Source organism: Dasypus novemcinctus, chromosome 11 (genome assembly GCF_030445035.2).
Source record: "Dasypus novemcinctus isolate mDasNov1 chromosome 11, mDasNov1.1.hap2, whole genome shotgun sequence".
NCBI classification, from domain to species: Eukaryota; Metazoa; Chordata; class Mammalia; order Cingulata; family Dasypodidae; genus Dasypus; species Dasypus novemcinctus.
In genome coordinates, this window is record NC_080683.1 from 64055088 (window position 1) to 64077821 (window position 22734).

A 22734-nucleotide genomic window follows, 5' to 3' on the forward strand; every position below is an offset into this window, starting at 1 on the left:
TTTGTCCATTGAGGCAAAAGAAACCATCAGAGGATTTGTCCACATTCCTATTTCCCATGCACTTTGTCTAGGGCCATCCTGAGTCAGAGCACAAAAAAAGCTTATTTCTTATTTTGCCCAGTCTACTTAAGTTCAAGTATTCTTGTAAGTCTAAATATAAGACACACATCTTTAAATGATCTTCATTAATGTTAATAAGCTTCTAAGGTAGAAATAGAAGTTTTCTGTGTTGGTAAATTCTAGAACTACACCTGCTTCAGAGAGGATGCTGCTGGATAAATGTCTGCCCTAAAAAAAAAATCTAAGAACAGGTTAGAGAATCTTTAATTGCCTTCCTTGTAAGAATGCAAATTCTATTGCCTGCAGATTACTGTGAGCAAAAGAGGAGGAATAGAAGAAATTTTTGTAAAATTATAAGAACTGTAGCTTTCATTATAGACTTTCAAATGCAATTTCCCACCATTTATCCTCATCTTTCATTTCTTCCCTCTCTAGTAAATGTACCCCCAGTTACTCTTCCCTTATTATATCCTAAAAATGGCCATTCCAGTGCATTTTAATTTTCCAATATCATCTGCCAGAACATTTCTTAGAGAAATATAGCATAACCATAAATGAAGCCCGAGCAATATGAATTCAGTATTTCAATATATTAACCTTTTCAAACTCTGTCTAGATGAAAGAGTTTACTATTTCTTCGTCGTCATCCTTTACAAAATAAAGGGTTAGGACAGTAAATTCCTCTACCTTGAGCCCTTTTGTGATGGCTGCCTTAATATTTATTTTGACACAGTATACGAGGTATCAAAAGTTTGAAGTTATTAGTTCTTTTCATCAAAAGAGCATCACAAAATCAAAGGTCAGTCTCATCTAAGAGAATATGTAAATTAAGCTGATTTTATAATTCTACTCCTATGTACAGGCTCAACAGAAATGCGTCCAAAGACATGTTCTAGAATGTTCAATAGACATGCCATTCAATAATGATCCCAAACTTGAAATTATGCAAGTGGATAAATTAACTGTGGAATATTCACACAATGGAATACTATACATCACTGAGAATCAACAAGCAACTACTGCAACACTATGAATGGGTTTCACAAACATATTACTGAATGAAAGGAGCCAGACACAAAATAGCATGCATTATATGATTCCATTTATATAAAGCTGAAAGACAGGCAAAATAAATATGTGCTTTTAGAAGTCAGGGTAGTGGTTACCATGGGTGGATTAGTTACTGGAAGGGACCATGAAGGGCTGCTATTAATGTTTTGTGTTTTAATTCTGGGAGCGAATTGAATGGGAATGTTCAGTTTGTGAAAATTCATCAGTGTGATGAATATATGTGATGTGTGTACTTTTCCCTGTGTATTGCAATTTAATTAAAAAGTTAAATAAAATTAGCTTTCTCATGAAACAGATTCACAGGTGTGAAAATTAGAGTGGCTCAGCTTAGTAAATCAGAACTGATAAGCTGTATTCAAATCCAAGTCTTTACCATTAACTATGCAGTCTCAGGCTTCTCTGAGCTTCCTCTTCGATAAATGAAGCAAGCAGCATGGATAAAACGATGTAATACTCAGGATCGTTTTAAGCAAAAAAGACACACAAAGGCTGATCACATTGTCTGAAATACTAAGTGATATTGTATATATCCAAGGATTCTGTCAGTTACAAAGTTCTATATAAACATAATACTTTTATATAATATTACCAGGTTTGCTACTTAAAGAATTTTCTAACAACCAAAGAAAGGCATACAACAATTATTCTACCCAAAGTTAAACTTTCTATAATTTGAGACCTGGGGAAGGTTTCACTAACAGAATTTTGGGAAGAGCATCCCATGAAATCTAATGGGTGACTAAATCTTAAATATTAAGTGACCTGAAGAATGACGCTACCTACACCGTGCATTCCTAAATCCCTGATCAATCATCTCTTCTTACTGAACTTCCAACTGTGCTTTCCTAGTTTTTCACTCTGATTCCCACCCCCATGGGCCCCCTTTCAATGCAGTCCCTTTTCCTCAACTACTGAAATACTACCCATTCTTCAGGGCCCCGATCAAGTCACTCCCAGGGGACACCCTCCAGTTCCCAGAGACCCTTTCTCCTTTTGAAGTACTTAACATTTAGTGCCACCACCATCTGTTTGTGACAGTTTTTGCGGAGCTTTGAACAACTATTTATCTCTCAAACCATGACATATATCACATGCTCATACCTTCCCTCCCCAGCAGACTATATTTTTTCTTAGAGGCAGGAACTGTGTAATATTTATTTCAATCTCCTTCAATGTCATGCACATTGTAGATATTGAATAAATGTTTGCTGAACTGATGTTCCTTCTGTGGGTTTAGGAAAGCAGACATCTCTGAAAGTAGGAAAGTAAGTGGATTCAGTGAGTGGCATCTCAGTTCTATAACCCCCTGTTAAGCTCTGATCTTTTCTCTGAGAGCTCTCAAGCACTCTGGACTTTAAAGTCTAGACCAGCACTTTCCAATAGAAATATAAAGTAAGCTATCAATGCAAGCCATATATGTAATTTTAAACTTTCCAGAAATTTCATTTCAATACAAAAATTTACTAAAAAGATATGTTGTTGTTTTGTACTAAATCTTTTAAATCTGGTGTGTACATTCACAGCACAGTTCAATTTGGACTAGCCACACTTCAACCGCTCAAAGGCCACAGGTAGCTAGTGGCTACAATATTGGACAGTGCAGGCTAAAGTCTAGACAAGAGTATGTCATATCAAACCACTCTAAAAAAAAATATGAAATACAGTAAAACCCTATTGGGAGATTTAGTGATCTTCTTAAATCTTACTCTTAAAAAAATGAAGAATATAAAAGAAAATGTATTTTTAACAGCTATTAAGTTCAGCATCAATCTTGGAAGGCTTACCCACTATTAGATTTACTAATCTAAAATTTAGTAAGGTACAATACTAGCCTTCAAATTCTTTAATCAAGACCAAAATCACCTATATATAGCAATAAAAGTAATGATCTTTGGAAGCTGGGACTGTCTTACTCGTGTTATATCCTTTCCAGAGCACTTAGTGAGAGCTCTGTACACAGGAAGTGACCAGTATACATTCATGGTGAACGAATGAATGAATGAATGTATGAATGAAGCAAGCACACTAGTAGAAAAGCCCAGCCTTATATCACAGCCAGCTACTAATATGGTAGAGTTTGGGCATATTTGTTCACAATCATTTATGGATTAAGAAATCAAAACTTGAGTCTCTAAGAGAGAATTTAGATGTTTAAAAGTCAACCTTAAATAAGGGAAATTCTGCTAACTAAAATGCATACTCATACTGCAAAAGATATTAAAATTTATATATTACCATTTTATAAAGCTCTTTGCATACATTATTTCATTATCTCATCTAGATTAAATATATTACACCAAATATTTTCTAAGTCAACTGTGAAAATATAGTTTCTTTGTCCAAAAGAAAACTGATCTGGAAATATAAATTGCTACCTTGTGCTTAACCCAAATAACTCACGGTTATAGGGGATACAGGGCTAGAGAACATCTTTTACTTAAGAAGTTTTCTCCATTCACTTCTGTCATGCAGTAAATCATATTTCATGTCTCTGATTTTTATCATTTAAGAACTTCTTTATTTTGGAATTTCATGACTATCACACTAATTTTGCTATGGACATCAAATGACAAATGACTAATTATATAAAGGGAAAAAGACTAAATGAATCAGAGATTCCACCTGAACTTCATCAGTTAAAAGTACCAAACATATCTAAGGAAAAATAAGATGTGAGCTTAAGTTAGTCATAGTCTTTTGAGGAGAAAAACGTTGAAACTATTTCACTTGCCTGATCTCAGGACTAAAAATCTGAAAAATAAGGAGTACTGTGGTGAATCATTATAAAACATTAAGGCTCCAAAGGTTCTCCATAAGGTCAAAACATGAAATGTGTACAGGAAAAAAAGTCTAAATATAAAACCAATATATTAGGAGATGCTTTACTATTCCAATGTCTCTTTTGTATATTAACCGGTACTCAGGCCCCTAATTTACTCTAGAATTTTAAATGAATATAGACACTAACAGAGAATTTTTAAGAAAGATCCAAGTCCTATATATAAAAGAAAGAAAACATAACAAGGTAATGCTATATTTTAATTCCTATAGCTGCCCAAAGACATAAGCAACCTAACTTTTACTTCAGGGGGGAGAAGCCACCAATACATTTCAAACTAATTCAGCAACAGATACTTGCTTGGATTCATGTGCATATAGCATACTCAGGCATTTTAAATTGTTAATGTCACCATGTGACCTATTAATTTTCAGTTGAATATACAGTTTACTAAATAAAATAAATGAGGGCTAAGAATTATGAGGGACTTAAAAACATTTAGCCCAGTACTCTCAAACTTGAAGGTGCAGGTAAGTCCTCAGGGGGATTCTGATAAAATGCAGATTCTGATTCACTAGGTGTGGGGTGGACTCTGCCTTCCTAACAAGCTCCTGGGTGATGCTGGTGCTGTGGCCACAGCAGGCCACGTCACAGGCCATGTCAGGCCCTCCGTGGCCTTCCTAATGGAGGTTCTGCAGCTTCTTTTGGGCATCTCCCGTGGCCACAGGCAAGCATTACAGGGAGCTGACTTCCAGCAACAAAGAAAACCTGCTTCCTCTTCTAATGACAGAAGACACCCTTTCTCTCCCTATATCTCCTCTTCTCTGAGTTAGCATCCCCACTTTCTTTGGCCACTCTTAGTACTGGCCGGCCCAGATCTCTGAACATCCTGATCACAGAGGGTGCTCCTTCAAATAGAAGGCTTGGGACATGGGCCAGGCAGGTCTAAGAACACTTGAGCAGGACCAGCACATTTTCTGATCTAAATAGGACAGCTCTCTCAACGTGACCTTAAGGAGGTGCCATCTTCAGCGAGAACCACGCTGCACTGGGGAGGCACAATGCTGTGCAAGAGCGGCTGCCAAGCAGGTGCACTGAACACTATACTTCAACAATTTATATTTTTAATTCTATGTAGGAATTTACATTTATTCCTGTTAAATGTCATCCTACTGCTTTGGGCCTGGCATTCACTGAGGTAATTTTAAAATAACATCAAATCAGAACGATACTCAAAAAACATGCAGCTCACACACAAATCGTTTTAAGTTATCTACACAGCATGTATAAACATATGCAAACTATGCCGTTTTAAAAAAATAATTATAAAAAGAACATCCTTGGGACCACTATCCAATAGGAAATAAAACACTGCCAGGATCTCAGAAGTCCCCAATGAGCCCTTTTCCTATCACATCCCAACCCAGCCCCTCTGCAGGTGACTACTCTTCCAATTTTTGTGACAATCATTCCCTTAATTTGTTTATAGTTTTACTGTCTATATATGTATCCTTAATCAATATATATACTTTTGAATATCTATGCTTTTGAACATAACCATAAATGGAATCATAAGGTATTCTTCTGTGAACTGTTTCTTGTATTCAACACTTTGTTTCTGAAATTCATCCATACTGATACACACATTTTTATTTAAAATTTACATAGTGCTTACCAGAGCCAGTAACTTTCCTAAACACATCACAAATATTCATTCGTTTAATCCTCCTAACGACCCTATGAAGTAATCACTATTATTTTCCCCCATTTACAGATGAGGAAACTGAGACACACTGAGATTAAGAAACTTGTCCAAGGTCACACAGTAAATGGCAGAAGTGGAACTTGAACCCAGGCAGAAACCCCACTTTTAATCACCACGCAATGCTTCTTCTCCACATCCTTCTATAGATGGTCTTTTCATTGCCAAATAGTGCCTCAGTGCATAAATACACCAAAATGTGTTGTTCAATCTATTGTTGATGGGTATTTGGGTTGTTTCCAGTTTTTGCTTTTATGAACAATGAATGCTTCCTCAAACATTCTTGTCCATATCTCTTAAAGCACATGGATAAGAGTTTCTCTTAGAGATATATATATATACAGGACTAAGACTGCTGGGTTGCAAGCTGTTTTTTACAGGTTTAACTTGGTTTGGTAATAAACTTTCCCAGTGTAATTGTACCATGTTACACTCCTACCAGTTATATATGAGAACTACCCATTCATCCATATCCTTTACCAACACAGGGTATTGTCAGATTTTTAAATTTCTGCCAATCCAGAAAGTTTGTAATGGTATGTTATGATTTTAATTTGCACGTGCTTGGTCATTAATAAGGTTGATCATCTTTTTATTCATTTATTAGCCATTTGGGTTTCTTTTTTTATGACGTGCATGCTTAAATATATGAATGTACAGGATAATTTTTATAGGGATTGCCTGGCTCTTCCTTATTAATTTATATGTGTTCTTTACATATGCTGGATTTCAGTCCTATACATGTGCCTCAGATATCATTTACCACTTTGAATTTGTTTTCTCACTCTCCTTATGAAGTCTGTTGATGAACGGAAGTTCCATTTTTTAAATAATAAAACATTTATGCAAACACATTTTTCAAACAATAAAAGTGAAAAGCATTCCTCAAGCATTTTTAACATTTTGTATTACCACACAAAAATTGAATAGGTCTGCAAATGGAATCCTTCATATCACTCTACTGTATCATATCTTAAGAAGGTCTAATTTGGGCATATCTTAAGAAGGTCTAATTTGGGCATAGTCAGGAAAAGGACATTGCGATGATGATGATGATGATGATGATGATAGGTACAGAACAGTGGGAGCTGATGAACTTGATATCTATAAAATCATGAAGAGTGTTTTCTGGGTAATTAAGAACCATTTCAATAAATCCTTCAGTAAACCCCACAATACCTTGATGACACATAAAGTTACAATTCCTCCTTTTAAAGCTTCCCCAGCCCTCCAATCCTAGTGACTCTCTTTTCTTCCAACTCCTACCACACTTCTTCTACTATTCTCTCTGGCCCTTGATCACACACTGTCGGACAATGTACTTGAAATGCTTCAAGGGTATAAATGTCATCTCCGAAATCAAACAACATCTTACCTATGGGCAGGGAGCAGACTTTATATCTTTATCTTATTCCCCACAGTGCCCTGTATAACTAACAGAGCTCTCTGCAAAAAGCAGTCCCTTGATAATTACTGATTTGTCCAGAAGGAAATTTAGGATAAATTAATAACATCTAGAGTTGACATATATGACTCATACTTCAGGAGACTATACAAAATAAAAACATATACTGGGGAAGTGGACTTGGCCCAGTGGTTATGGCGTCCGCCTACCACATGGGAGGTCGGTGGTTCAAACCCCAGGCCTCCTTGACCCGTGTGGAGCTGGCCCATGTGCAGTGATGATGCACGCAAGGAGTGCCGTGCCATGCAGGGGTCTCCCCCGCGTAGGGGAGCCCCGCGCACAAGGAGTGCACCCCCCCGAAGGAGAGTCACCCAGCGCGAAAGAAAGTGCAGCCTGCCCAAGAATGGCACCACACACATGGAGAGCTGACACAAGATGACGCAACAAAAAGAAACACAGATTCCCGTGCCGCCGACAACAACAGAAGCCGACAAAGAAATATGCAGCAAATAGACACAGAGAACAGACAACCGGAGTGGGGTGGGGGGGAAGGAAGAGAAATAAATAAAGAAATAAATCTTTAAAAAGAAAACATATACTGGTTCAAGAGCATTTCACTAAATTACAGCATGAAGAAAAATCAGAATGGTAGGGTGGGAACAGGTAATAATGAGCTTCAAATGCTGTGCTGAGGAGTTTTTTTTTTTCTGTGGACAGAGAAGCCAATAGATGATCTTTAAAGCAGGACAAATATTTGAAAAATATTTATTGACCAACTCCCTGTGCCAAACACTTCCAGGATGTGGGAATATTACCGTGAACAAAGGAAACAATGTTCCCGGAGCTCTTGGAGCTTACCTCACAGCCAGGGAAAGAGGCACTGACAAAAAAAAGGCAGAGAGGGAAGGCGTGGCAGCGCCCAGGAAGGAAGGAGGTTCTGGGGCTGCACAGGGTATTCAAGCAGCAAGCCCAGCACACCCGGGGTGCCTTCCCAAAGGAGCTGCGGCCTCGCGGTGGTTCTCCTGTGGTTCTCCCGTCGCTCCCCATAGCCTCAGAAGGCTGAACGAGCACCTTAACAGCCAGAAGGCTACATGAAGATCCCAGCCTTCATCCACATGCACACTGGGTTCTGAGTCTCTTCCTCCCCTTAAATCTCCTCAGTCACCCCATTCCCACCCAGATGCAAGTTTGATTCTCCAAATGGATTCTCCAAGTTGAGGCTGGGTGGTAGAACAGTCTCAACATCTTGTTTTCCCTTTATCACGTCCCTGAGAACCCAGCCCTTTCCTCTCCCTGGCCTCTTTGTGGTTCCTCAGAATTCAACCTCCTTCCTGGTCACGGGCTGGGAGCTGGTCCCTTCTGATTTTTCACCCATCGGAACCGAGCTGCTGGATGCCTGCAGGACAGCAACAGTAGCACCTAGGCCGCTTCCGCGGTCTCCATGAACAAGAGGAGACAGGGGCCAGGGAGGGGCGACCTGTGTGTGCAGGCGTGCGGGTGTGCGTCTGTGTGCTCAGGTGTGCGCCTGTCCCAGGTCTGTGTAAAGAATGTTGGGAATGAGGAGGTATGAGCATGCAGACAGGAGCAAACAGAATCAGAGGGAGCAAAACAAGAAGCAAGTGTTCACACAGTGAAGGAAATGGAGAAACCTGCCAAGAGAGGGAAAGAAAGAGAGCTCCAGAAAGGAAACTCTACTGAGCAGCAAGACACAAGGGCAAAAAGGATGACAGGGAGTTATACGTACAAAAATTTTTGAAATGCTGAGAAGATGGCAGGAAAAAAAAAAAAAAAAGGAATGTATCCATCTAAACTACAGTGTGAAAGAGCAAAAAGCGAGTAAGACAAACTGACACAAAACTTCAACTAATAAAATTCCAATTCTGTGCTTCCCTCTAAAGAGTTTATTTCCCACAACAAGGTTAGCACAGCCAACAAGGTGGAAAGGCCTCTGGCTCTGGTAGCTGGGGAACAAATGATGGACGCGTTTCCAAAGAGGAAGCATTCAGGAAGTAAAAACTATATCAATGTAAGTGCATGTGTTGGCCTTACATTCTAGAAATTCAGTTGCTTTAACTATAGAATGCAAAAAGTAAAGGCCCTTGATAGAGAGTTAAAGTAGCGATCGCTAATGGTCAGGCCAAACTGTAGGAGAAACAAACCAAAATAAAATAAAAAACAAGTATGCTGCCACAGATAGATCTAAGTAAACAGGCTGCAAAGATATGAACAAGCACCTAAGCTCCTTGCGACGCTCGGGATCCAGGGCAGCCCCTCGGCCAAGGAAACAGGCAGCAGGCTCCTTCCTGTAACTGCTCCTTCTCCACACTGCTGTTTCCTCTGACTCGCATTTTCTGTTAACCCTCCTTTTGGAATCCTTCAGCAATGACTCATGGCAATAGGGCCACTCAGCAATACCACAGCCCTCCACAATAGATGCTGTGTAGGAGGCAAGCAGCTCAGTGGGCTACAATTCGTATCCGCTTTTTTCCTTTCTGCGTTCAGGGAGGATTTGCTTTTCAGCCACATTTCCCTCAAAACACAGCCCTCACTGGAGATGCTTAGTGCACAGATTTCTAAACGATGAAATGATCTGAGTTTGGTTACTTGGTCATAACGAAACTAAAAACAGTAAGATGAAAAAACAATAGTGTGATAATCACACCTACAAAAAACAACTTTATACTTGGGTGAAATCAAGATCAGAAAAAAAAAAGCTCAAACTAATATTTTCCAACCTTTCACTACAGCAAGAGCTAAAACCACATGTTTTGAAGGTCTTGCACTATGTTATTATTAGAAGTCACATTTCTATTGATACTCATGAGTCATTTGTATCGGCGGAAACCAAGAACTTCCATCAACATCATGTTACACACAGTCACTGTGGCTTTTTCTTTATTACTGGTCAAAGTTGCTTCAGAATGCCTACTGAATCTAAATTTTAAAAAAAGCCAACCTCCCCAATGGTGTGCAAAGCTTTCCTTTTGCCAGCTGATCTCATTTTAATCATCCTTCTTAAAGTGGCTTAGGATGATTTGATCAACTTGTAGCTACAAAAGGAAGTTTATTTAGAAACCTCAAAAAAGCAACATTTCACACTTTCCAATGAAAATAAGCACGACTGAACTCTAGAAACAGACAGTGAAAACATCTCTGAAAATACGTTAGCTTTAAGATGACCCGGGGTCAGTTTGCTTTTAAAAAAAAACAAACCTCAATAACATGCAACGGATATAAACAAAACCTGTCATCACTAACAATGTGAGCCCCATGAAACAATGTCAGGCTGGCCACTCAGCACCCTCTCCCCGCTTCCCTCCTCAGGCATACTACTCAGCACACAGGGAGAAGTGGGTCAGGTTTCAGTTACACCAAGAAAGCCCAAGTTAAGGGTTCCTAAGGAGGAAATAACAACATATTTCCTTTCCCTTGATAGCGCCTCCTCTGTCCTTAAAGATTCCCAGAAATAAAATGAATCTGTTTTCCTGGGGCATTTCCAGAAATGCTATGATTCTTACGCAGTCTTTTACAAAGGAAGAAATGAGCCCAATTTTCCTCCTGTAACCAGAAAGCTGTGTTTGGCTGCTGGAAGGAGAAGGGAACCACAGATCTGAAAATAGCCTCATAGCAACCTAAAGGTCCTGGTGCTCTACAAGGGCGGCGCTTGTACTGTGGGCAGTTTACAGTGAGGCCAGCTGAGCGCTGCAACAGCTTGCATGAGTCAGCACGCGCTTTTGGTAGGAAATTGCTGACATACTAAATTACTCTTGCATACATAAGGTACACACAACCTACCCAACAAAAACAACAACAGGGTACATGCAAATTAGCAAACAGGAACCTCTCTACCCATGCAGTTCCTATTTTCCAAGATTAGACCAAAAACATAATCTGTACCGCTGCTCAAGCAGTAGTAACAATAAATAACAATTAATAGTGGTATTAAACAAACAACTCACTCTCAGTGTTCTGATGTGTGGAACAGCTGCATTCAAATCTCACGGGTCAGTAAACTTCAACTGGTTTTACTTTTAACTGGATTTAACTGCTTTTCCTCCCTTCTGAAAAAATCAAAATAGTTACCATATCGACCGCAAGAAATGGTAACAGCAAGCACAGTTCCTGTTTTTAGAGGGGGCTTACTTTCAAACCCAAGATATCAAGATGCTTACCATGGAAGTTTTAAATTTATTTTTTGGTGGAAAAGACTTAAACCTGCACACTAATTCAGATTTCAGAAACATTATGGAGTTAAATTATATACCAGGCTTTGTCCTACAGGTCCTTCTCCTCCTTCCTGTCGTTTAATACAGGCAGTCCTACACTGAAACTGTGTTCCAAAAATCCACAGGAAAACTGGTCTGTCTGGAACTCAGAACAGATTTTTCCCTAGAAACAATGCCATGGAGAAGTGTTCCAGGACATTCCTAAAAGCATCCCAAACTTAAAGCTGAATGAAAGGTTACATTTGCAAATTTAAAAGTAGAATATGATACTGTGACATTAGCTCTGAAAATAAAAACTGGGGAAAAACACTCTTAATTGAGGAAATATCTAATTAGAGGAAGATGAGTGGACAAAGAATTCTAAATGAGACTTCTGGATTATGTTTTCAGTGTCACTCTAATTCTTTAATACAGTTAAAATGGTTCATTTCACTTAAAAATACATGCTGTACTCTTATTTCGGCATAAAGTGTCATAAGCACAGAGCACTGATTTTTTCCTCCAAATAACATGATCTAACAATGGAAGAGAAAAAAGAAAAGAGGAAGGACAACAAAGAAGGAGTACCAGAGAGAGAGGAACAGACAGAAAAAGGATCAGGGACAAAGGAAATCTTGGAGGCATAACTAAACTGCGAAGACAGAGGAAAAGTGGGAACTAGATAGAGATCCCCCACTAGCTCTTCACAGGACCCCAAAGCAAGGGAAGAATGAAAGGTCTGGTGAGGAGTCCAGGTCAACAATTCCACAGACTGACACTAGATGGCGCCATCAACTCAACATAGCATGGTTGCTCAAGCAATCTGTAGTGGTGGGGGAGGTGGCATGGAAGGAAGTTTACAAACTGCACAACTGGGCATTATCAGGCAACGCTTCCATCTAAAAGCAGCAGGATTTCATTAATCAGTCAACCTGGGAATTCTCTAATGTCCATGCTATCACTATACAGCATACCAATTTTGAAATAAATATACCAACCCAATTTTTACTGATGCAACTGTGTTTAGGTGGCGTGGGGGGATACCACTGCATTTTTTTTTTTCTTTTAAAAGTCAACATTCAAGGATAATAGAGAATTACAGGTTCACTGCTACTGAACATCAACACACCAACCTGTTACACTGGTAGCATACGTGATCATATCCAGTGCATTGCAATCATATCCACTAATGCTCACTGTCAAATGTACTATAACATTAAACTCATCTACCTTTTATATTTTTAATATTCAGTGATTTACATCATCTAATCTACTTGTCTATCTTCTCTCTCCATGGTTGTATTTATAAGCTACCCTCTCATCACTTGAAATTTTATTCATTACTGTGAAATTCTACTACAGTATTCCCATCCTTAATATTTTACTTCTTGGACTTTGCCTCCCATTTATATACCAAAGCCTCAGAAGTAACATAGTAGGTAAACTCAATTATTTATACCATAGTAAAAATTATGTTCATAAAATCCTTTATGGGAAATGAGCATGGAAGGGAAAGGGGGCACTGGGTGGCCAAAAAAGTGGCGAATCATAGAGTAAAAAATTAAGGACAAAGAGAAGATACTGGGAGAATTGATAGCAAATCTTGCCTATGTTCTTTAAAACTGAGGCAAGGATCATCATCCCTGATCTTCCCAAAGAGATACATGAAGAATAGGGTTCTCTATTAACTTAACTCTAAGGATGTCTACCCTTGCTGAATGGGTAATAATATCTGACATTTCATTTTTTTCACAGTTTGACTCTTTAAGGCTCATTCATTTGCATAATAGGAATCTTGAACCCATATAGATATTCTACAAATCAATGTAAGTAATTCTCACACTAAATCAGCAGGTTTAATTTAAGCTCATCATTGTTTGCATAGAAATCTTTATGCACTCAAATGCTTGATTTTTTTAATCACTTAAAACCTCCAACAGTGACATACTAAACATCTCCCCATTTAGCCATATACAAAATTTGAAATAAATGCTGAAAAATAAGCCAGTACATTCATACACTTCATTATTTCCCAAACTGAGTTTCCAACATGTGCGTAATTCAAGCACCTCCCAAGATAATGCTTCTTGACTAAAGCCAATTTGAGTGCCCAGCCCAGAAAAGAGCTGAGTCAGCATTCCAAACAATGACCCTGCAACTGCAAACCCCAGGCAATCAGGGGTCACTGCCAGGCCAACTGCCTAGCTGAGTACTTTAAAAACCCATTCACAGCTTGGGTTGAGAATTGCAACATGCTAATCATGCAAAATAATCTCTTCCTGAAATTGACCAGAATAGAACAAAGGTTACCTGCTTTTATATGTTACTGGAAGCTAATATTGTAAATTAGAAGCTCTAAGAGAATTGGTTCTAAACTAAATTTTTTCTCCTCAGGAGATTAATCTATCTAATACAGGAATGGTTTCTTTCACCTTCTACCCCAACAAATAAGCTTCAAACAAATTCTGCACATAACAAGAGGGTGGGAGGGTGAGCCACAGGTAAACACTGGACACAGTCATAGGATTCATGTTCTACGCCTGGTTCTTTCTTTGCCTTTATATTTCATTGCTTTCACTCTCTGGTCCCCAAGAGGACACTTAGATGGGAGAAAGGCAAATACTTGAAACAAGGCACATGAAAGACAAGGCATATTCACTCGGGTTCACTGAGAAATTATTTTTCAATTTTATCTTTCAGATAGAAGTCAACAAAATATCTAATATTTTGGGCTATATTTTGACTTCTGAAACCTCAAAGGAAGAAGGAAAAGGGAGGTGAAATAGCATGGTGGTTAAGAAGTGTCAGACACCTAGTTTCCAATCCCAGTTCTACCACTCATTAGCTGGGTGACATCTGTGCCTCTGCTTCCTCCTCTACGAAACTGGGATAATGATCTCACGTAATTCATGAGTAGCTGTGAGGATTAAGTGATTTAACAGAAGTAACACACAGAGGAGGCTTCAAAACAGGTTAGCTATCATCAAAGGGGAAAAAATGACCGGTTTGAGAATACAGTATAGTCCATTGGTTTTAAATACACACTGTCAACACTACGAAATTGTGCTAAGAATGGTCTAAATAATCATCCTTGGCCTGCAGTGGCTGGGAAAAAATCCTCCTGGGTAGGAGGTGGGGACTTCAGACAGAAGTTGGAGTCACATTTTCATTAAAATATTCTTGCCTGGGTCCCACACACATCAGCCCACTGGGAAGAGAATGTCCACAAAGCTTCCCACCATTCAAAGACTTAAAATGACTCTAAATATGTTCAAAATCAGAATGCCAACTTGATTTTTCCCCCAAGTATAAAAATGAATGGTAGTCTTGGCAATTAATAATTCTATTTTTATTGGGTTCTAAATCAATTCTGACCTCTGCATATATTTGCCAAAATGGCCCCAGGGATTATATGGCATGGTTTATGCAATACTCTAAAGGACCAAAGATAGTAGTGAATTAATAGGATTAGGAGCCTAGAGGGAAACCAAGTGCAAGCATCATGTTTCAGACTGGCCCTGACAGCTGCTGACGCCACACTTCCTCCGGGACAGTTTCCCCAGCCTCCTGATCAGGTCAAATCCCCTCCCCTGTCTTCCCTTCCCCACCCCCCATTATAGCCTTTTATGGTGGTTTGGAGCTATGTACACCCAGAAAAACATGTTCTTCAACTTGAATCTATTCCTGTGGGTGTCAACCCATTTTAAATAGGATCTTTTGATGAGGTTACTTCAGTTAAGGTGTGGCCCACCTCAATCAGGATGGGTGTTAGTTCTATTACTTGAGTCCTTTATAAGTGGAATGAAGTTCAGACAGCGAGAGAGAAAGCCATGGGAAACAAGAAACTGAAGGTCAATGGAACAGGGAAGAGAAGGGAAAGACCAAGAGAGGCTGCCATCACATTGCCATGTGACAGAGAAGTCCAGGCCGAAGGATCACCAGTAGCAGCCCCAGAATGCCAGTCTTTGGAAAGAAAGCATCACCCTAATAACAACTTGATTTGGACCTTTCCTAGCCTCAAAACTGTAAGCTAATAAATTACCATTGTTTAAGTCAAACAATCACTGCATGGCATTTGCTTGAGCAGCCAAAGAAACTAAAACATCTCTGATGCATGGAAGTCCTTTTATTATCTAATAATGTCCTTGATCCTTCTAGACCTCTTAACCTTTTTTGTTCCATGGACCCCTTTGCCAGTCAGGTGAAAACCACAGACCCCTTACTAAGTCCATACCACACTGTATTATTTAATAAATATATCACGCCTGCACCAACACATCCCCCCAAGTATGTTTTTTTAATTTAAATTCAAGCTTACAGACCCCTTGTTAAGAACCCCTATACTAGACTCTCTGTGAATATTAGTATATATTTGTTCAATAAATGAGCAGGGTAACCTCTAAATAAAGGCACTTCTCGATACTTGGCCCATTCTGTGGCAGCTATGAGCTTCTGTTCCTTAGAAGATTACAAGAAGGACAAGAAAACAAAAACTGTCAATAATCTGTGGATAGTGGAAAACCAAAGGTAAGTTGTGGGCCCACATATAGACTTTGTTTCCTACTTGTAAAATGGGAATAACCACACACTGGGCACTCCCAGCTCTATAGCAGTATCATGAAGACTCCAACAAGGAAGTCTAAGCCTCCTAAGGGATGGAGTTGGGGAGCATGCTAAGGGCTGACGAAACTCCTGAAGGATCTGCAGAAAGTGACAGAAGAGAAAAAAGAGACAGATGGTCCAAGACTAGAATGATAGAGGACTCAGAAACTCAAAAAGCTTTTTTCTAAAACTAACCAGGAGTTGTCAACACGCCAGCTAAAGGTTCAGGAACAAGTGAAGTAATAACAAAAACGTATGAGAGGACTAGGAAGTGGCAGATTTAAATACTTGAGAGAGAAGAAGATGAAGGCTGACACAAGGACGGCAGGAGCTAGCAACTAAGCGCCTGCTGTCTCAGGAGCATCAGCAGTATGTGCTATGGAAAGGTCAGGGAGGAAGATGACACATCTCAGAACCAAAGGACAATTTATCATCAGGCTCAGGAACAAAAGAGAAGTTAACCAGGGGAATATGCTAGAGAAACGGTGATTATGAAATCACTGGGGAAGACTGAGAGGCATTTTGGCTGTAATTCCAATGACTAGAATGAACGAGTACGTGAAATACTTTCAGATTGGGGAGATTTATTATTTTGGGAAAAAACATAGCTCAAGGAAAAACAAAGGTGAAATTCCTGCCTGATTTTCGAAGTAGTGTCACTCGTAGGAGGAGGTTCAGCTTACATATTCTTCAGAAAGGAAACGGTCATTAAAAAGGACATGTTGGTAGGATTCTGAGGTTACTCCAGCTTTAAAGTAGCTGAGTAGGATGCTGACAGTCAGATTAAGGTGCAGTTTTAGGTAGACTGACATTTGAAATTTTTTAAAAAAAAGAATAAGAAAGAAAAACCAGTAAGGAAAACCTCAACTTGACAAAGAAAGCACACTTTATTTTCTAGTAAATGTTGCCCCAGATACAAAAAGGTGAGAAATATTGTGGGCAATCTCGCCATGTTCACAAAATGTTTAATTCACAGGTTTCAGTTTGGACTTGAACAACTTGTAAATATTTACAAGAATTTAAAGAGGGGACAGGACTAGGTCATATACTGTCACTGACAATACAGAAGCTATGTCCCCTCATTCCCAAGGCTCTGGTGCTGTTTTCCGTAACATGGCTCCAACTCTGCCATAGGCACCTTATCTTTTTTACCAAAGTATTGCAACCAGCCCTGATCTCTGAATGGCTAGTGTCTCTCAAAGTGTTATATGTCACTGAAGCTTCTTCAACATCCAGGCAGGGAAAGGAGAGGAATAGAGAGGCAGGTACATAGTGTTTGCTGTCTGAATTGCAGATTTTGACAAATATGTCACAAATCATAATGTCCACTGTACTGCACATGTGAGGGCAGGGGCCACGTTCTCTCTATGCCACAGTCTATACCATATAAGCAGTCATGCAACACATATAGTGGATGGGTAAATAAGCTTTAAACATAAAACACACATTATGTTCAGATGAATTTAGTTCTAATGTAAGATTAGAACCTTTCTCTTCTGTAGAATGGGCACAAGCCCTACTTCACATGACTATTTTGAGGAGTCAATGAGATATATGCAGGCAAAGCAGTTAGTACCATATCTGGCACATGGTGAGAATTCAATAATGGAAAGTTATCATTTTAATGGGGGGGTTTCAAATGACAAATTCCCATGGAGGTTCTCAGACACTAAAGAGCCTGGTTATCCCTTCTGATCAATAACAGCTAAACAGAGGGCAGGGTAGTCCAAAAGCAATGGCTTATTTCCCTGCAAAAGATCACCTTGTGTCTGTCGTATTAATTATTTGGCTTTTCATGTAGGACTCTCTGTTAAAGAGACAGCTAACAATCCCAGAGTGGGGCTCAAGTGCTCATTTGATTTTGATTTAGGGTACTGTTTTTTAGTGCACACTCACAAATCATCTACTTTATGAGCTATGTCTTTGGAAGATAGCAAAATACAAAAACTAAACAATAAGATATTACAGCTCCTTCAGTGGTAGATCAATTCTAGTTCGTAGATACGCTCTCACATAGGATTTTGGAAAAATTCTAACCAATATTTAAAATTTGGGGGATTCTACTTAAAAATCTGGATATCCAGCTTCCCTTGGAAAAAGCAGGCAACAGAGAACACAAAGCCACCATTCCCACCAATTTCTGCCTGGCAAACTTCACCAACAAGACAGAGACGGAACCTGCCACTCCAGTCAGCTATGCCCCGCCTCCTTGCCTGGACTAGCTATATTATTTTTGAGGCCTGGTACAAAGTGAAAATGAGGAGCGCCTCATTTAAAAATTATTAAGAATTTCAAGACAGGAACAGTGAAGCATTAAACCAAGCATGAGGACCTTCTGAGCAGAGGGGAAGGGGAAGCCTATGTGAATGCACAGGTCACAAGTCCATGAGCCCACCCTGCTCCCCACCCCCTCAGCCAAACAGGAAGTATACTGCCATTCATTCAACTATCAAGCCCGCATTTATGAGCCAGGCAGGTACCCCTTGAAAACCCCTCTCAAAAACAGGGGCAGGAGAGCCTTGCACAGCTGAGTTAAGAGAGCCACTGGGATTTCTCTCCTCCTTGTTAAAGCTGTATCCATACCAGGGACACTAAGCGCCAGTTAATCCAAGTAAAATTAAACTGCTCCCAACAATACAGATTGGCCTGAGCTCTTTTGTTGGCATCACAGGAGCCTGGCTCACAAATTCTGAGGAGCCGCTCACAAGTGCTAATGAATAACTAACTCCCGTCCGCTGTGCAGACAGTGAGCCCAGAAGCAAAGGGTTGGCCTAGGAGAGATGTGAACATGAACCTGACCATCTGGCTCTCTGCGACTCACTTTGATCATAAAATGAATTGCAACGAATTGAAGAGCACATGGCTAGAGTTAATTGTCTCATCTGTAATCCGAACCTACTTTTAAGCAGTTATTATCACCCTCTATCAGGTTGGAAATGTTTCCTACCACCACCACAACAAAGTGCATTTTCCTGATGAACTATAATGGATCATTAAATTCCACATCTGAATAACAATACTTTGCACTTCTCAGTGTCTTTGATCCAGGGATTTCAAGGCAGTTTGCAAATAAAAATAAAGTCCCTCACACAGCAGCCAGAGGTGAGGACTGAAAGGGAATGCCTGAAGACAGACACTCAAAGGGCATAATTCAGTAGTAAGAGAACAGATGATTTCCTTCCAGGCACTGACAATACTGAACCTGAATTAGGGGGTCCTGATTTTCTCCCTCCCTCTTCTGCCTCACCCTTTCTTCTTACGGAAGATTCTGAGATGCAACATACAGAGGACTGAAGAAAAACAGCAGTGTTCATCATTTGACTATGAGTTCAGACATACACATACATGCGGAGAATATGTTTCTCCATATAATCCTGGCACATACGATTTGAATTTACATTCAATCCACCTGCAGAATAGGCAGATATCAAAATAATTAACTCAACACGTTTATAAAAATGGAAAACCTGAAGCTTTCCAAAATTCAAAAGGAAAATAATGCTTTGCACAGAGTACATTCTGACAAAAAAACTTTATTCCATGGCTGTGTATTCTATTTATGGGACCCCCATTTGAAAGATATTCAATTTCAGGACAGCAAATAGGATGGAAGTGGGCAATCAATTCATTTTAAAAAATAGAACACGAAAAGGGGGAAAAAAACAACCATTTCAGCCACTCAAAGTTTTGTGGTGAAATTATAAACTCCTGAAAAACTGAATTTATAATGGAAAAGCTGACAGGTCTTTCACTGAAGCAGTCTGAACACAACACTGTAATTTAGCAATCTCTCTTACAGACTAAAGACTAATTTTAACAAGATGTCATTTTGACTCACGTTTATTACTACCTGCAAGAATGAAAAATGCCGTTTACTAGGGAGCTGCCCCAGAACGAGGGTGGGGCAATCTCACATTTTGAGAAAGATGCCGCTGCCTTACCGAAATAGCCCTCTCAAATGAAGAGACGCAGGCGTTCACGCTCAGCTTCTTTCATGTCACCCAGAGCCTTCGCAGCTCGACATGCCTTTCCTACATGTTACATTTTAATGATCTGAGAAAACCGTTATCAGAGTTAACATCTCTAATTTTACTCTAAACAGACAAAAGCAAAATAACTCATTAGGCATCATCTCCGCCAAGGTTCCCACTAGGCAGGAAGGGATTTTCATCTAAAGTAATTACCCTTTTTAGTTAAACACACTCAACAGATGAAATTTACACAGACTGCGAGACTGCAGCCTAGAGAGCGACGGTGAAAACCGAGGAACGCGCGTCTCGCCACCCGCGGGCCGGCAGGGGGTCCGCCGCTCGTCTCGGGGCTGGGGCGCCCCAGTGCCTCTGGTTTCCCGGTGGCCGCGGGTCGCGGCGGCGGCGGCGCTGGCACACGCTCGGCCAGCGGGCTGCGGGCTGCGCCTTCCCAGGCAGCGTCAAAACCACGCCGGCCGCTGCAACACCGGAACTTGCCCCAAGTTGCCAAACTCGCCTACACGTGAGAGGGTGCCCGGGACACCCCGCACGCCCACGACCTTCCGAGCCCGGGGAGCGGCCGCTTCTCCCCCGCCCCACACACCCCCCGGCTTCCTCCACCCGGTCGGAGTTTCTGCAAATACTCGGCCAGACCGAGGTGGCCGAGATGCTCGCTGGAGTCCCCTCTCGCCGGCACCTGGGGCAGCCCAGGAGCGCCGCCCGCCGCCCTCGCGACGGCGCTGGGCTTCAGAACACACACCCCGGGTAGGGACGAGAACTGCCTCGGCGCTGGGAGGCAGAGGCGGCATGCCCTGGCCAAACTACTCTCCTAGCTGGGGCCTCTGGGGACTGGACACTGGAGGGTGGGCCGGGAGAAAAGAGGAGTGGGGGAGATAGAATGAGATAGTTGTAGGTGGTTTCAGGCAGCATTTGGGGAGGGAAAGAACAAGGTTTCCCTTTAGAAACCACGACCGCCTCCATCTGAGCTCCTCGGGACGCATTCCGACAACCCTGCAGCTGGCTAGCTGGGGTTGCACCACGCGCGCAGCCCAGGGTCTGCGTCCCCGGGTCCCCACCCTGCCTCTTCCCTGGACCCTCAACTTGGGCTCGGACCATCCCCCGGCCGCGGAGGGCCGGGCCACCCCGCAGCGACTGACAGCTGAGGGCAAAGGCGCAGCGGTCGCGGTGCCCGCGGAGCAGTCCCCGGCGCGGCCGCCGTGGGCAGGGGGGAGGCCACCCCGCCAGGCGCCGGGATCCCGGGCTGGGGGCCGGGGCAGTCGGGCCTCGCGGGTCCGGGAGCCTGGCGACGGGTCTGACAGCTGCGCCCGTCTCGCGCGGCCGCGCGCCTCCCCCCAGCCCGCGCTCCCCACGCCTGACTTATTACCCTCTGCTCCTCCTCCCCCGGCTGTTCCAAAACACCCGTCGACGCGAGCAAAATACAATGCCGTCTCGGCCGCCCGTAAACAGCCAGGCGAGAAAGCGCACGGTCGCCGCGGCGCGTCCGCCGGCTCCGCTCCCACCCCTCTCCCGCTCCTGGAAAATGCCATAAAAGCGGGCAGGGCGCTTGGCGGGTTTGCAGCGCGCCGGGCGGCCGCGGCTCCCTTCCCGCGCCGCTTCCCCACGCCTCCCCGCCTGCCCCGCGCACCGGCTCCCCCCGCAAACTTGCCCCGCCGCCCCACCCGGCGCCGGGACTCACCTCACCAGAGAACTTTGCGTCCTTCTCCGCCTCCTCTTCCCCGCGTCTTCCCAGCCCACAGCCCCCTCCCGGCAGCCGGCGCGGTGGGCGGTTCGGGGGTCACCGAAAGCTCGCGGAGGGGACGCGCATCACATGGCAGCTCGTTCCCAGCCCCCCGAGTGTGCCGGGGAGGGGGAGGGGAAGGAGTGACGAGAGGCCGGGGAGAGGGAGCCGGGCGGCGGCGGGAGTGGGCCGGCGGGCTGCGGAGGGCGGCGGCGGCGCTCACGTTAGCGCTGCTGCGGTCGCAGCCCGGGCGTGCACTGCCCCTGCGCTGCTGCTGCTGCTGCTGCTGCTGCTGAGGCGGCGGCGTTTCGGCGCTGTTCGCTCCGCGCCGCGCGGCTCGCGCTCTCCCCGGAACGCCCACACTCTCAATCGCTACATTGTTGACATTCGGCGCTGACGTCACCCGCTCCCCATTCACAATAACTTTACGGGAGCCGGGCAGCGCACCTCCCCGGCCGCTGGGGCGCCGTACGCCCGGCGACTAGCGTAAGCTGCTCCGCGAATGGCGCTCGGGGGAGTGGGGCGGGCGCGCGCGCTCCGCCGGCTCGCGGGAGGGGGCGCGCCTCACGCCGCCGCTGCCGCCGCCGCTGCTCTTCCCGCTTTGTGCGGCCGCGCGGCCGGGAGAGCCCGGGTCTCCCGCCCTCCCTCCCCGGCCCTCTCCGACCCGGGCTCTGCTGACCGCGCGGCGGGCCCCCGCCCGACTTTAGCCCGGTCTTTGAAAGACAGAAGCTGGGGGGCTTGGGTGCAGGGACTGGAGAGCGCTGGCGTGGCACGTGGGGAGGGGGCCAGAGTCCAAGACACTCCACCAAAAGAAGGAGCCAGACCCCGAGATCTGAGGTTCCTGGGTTGTCTAGCGTTTCCCAGGAGGAGCAGGGAAAAGATGCCGTACGGGACCCCACAAAGCTGACCGGGCTTCCCCTTGGGTTGGGTTAGAGGGTGGAGGGAGGAAAAGCAGCCCCTGACCCAAGCTCCCAATAATGATGATCATATTTGAATCTATTCTTGGAGGACCTCGGCCTGCCTGCTGAGTGAGACTTAAGCTCCCACACCAGCGCGATGGCTTAGGAAGTGTATATTAAAAGCCGACCTCCGCAGCTTGAGCCCAGCGCCTACCGGGCTGCATCCACTTCCTCTTGCCTCTCGT

General features: G+C 43.0%; 1 protein-coding gene across 3 annotated transcripts in view; it reads right to left on the reverse strand.

The window, feature by feature from the left end:
* The window catches only part of BACH2 (BTB domain and CNC homolog 2), a 360545-nt gene extending 338451 nt beyond the window's left edge, over positions 1-22094 (reverse strand). The window contains exon 1 of one of the 3 annotated variants that reach the window (XM_023587670.3): positions 21549-22094. The gene's annotated coding sequence lies outside the window, so the exon portion shown is untranslated. The remainder of the gene's footprint in view (positions 1-21548) is intronic. The other 2 variants (XM_071218599.1, XM_023587669.3) reach the window with 2 other exon arrangements.
* Positions 22095-22734: the final 640 nt, after the last annotated feature.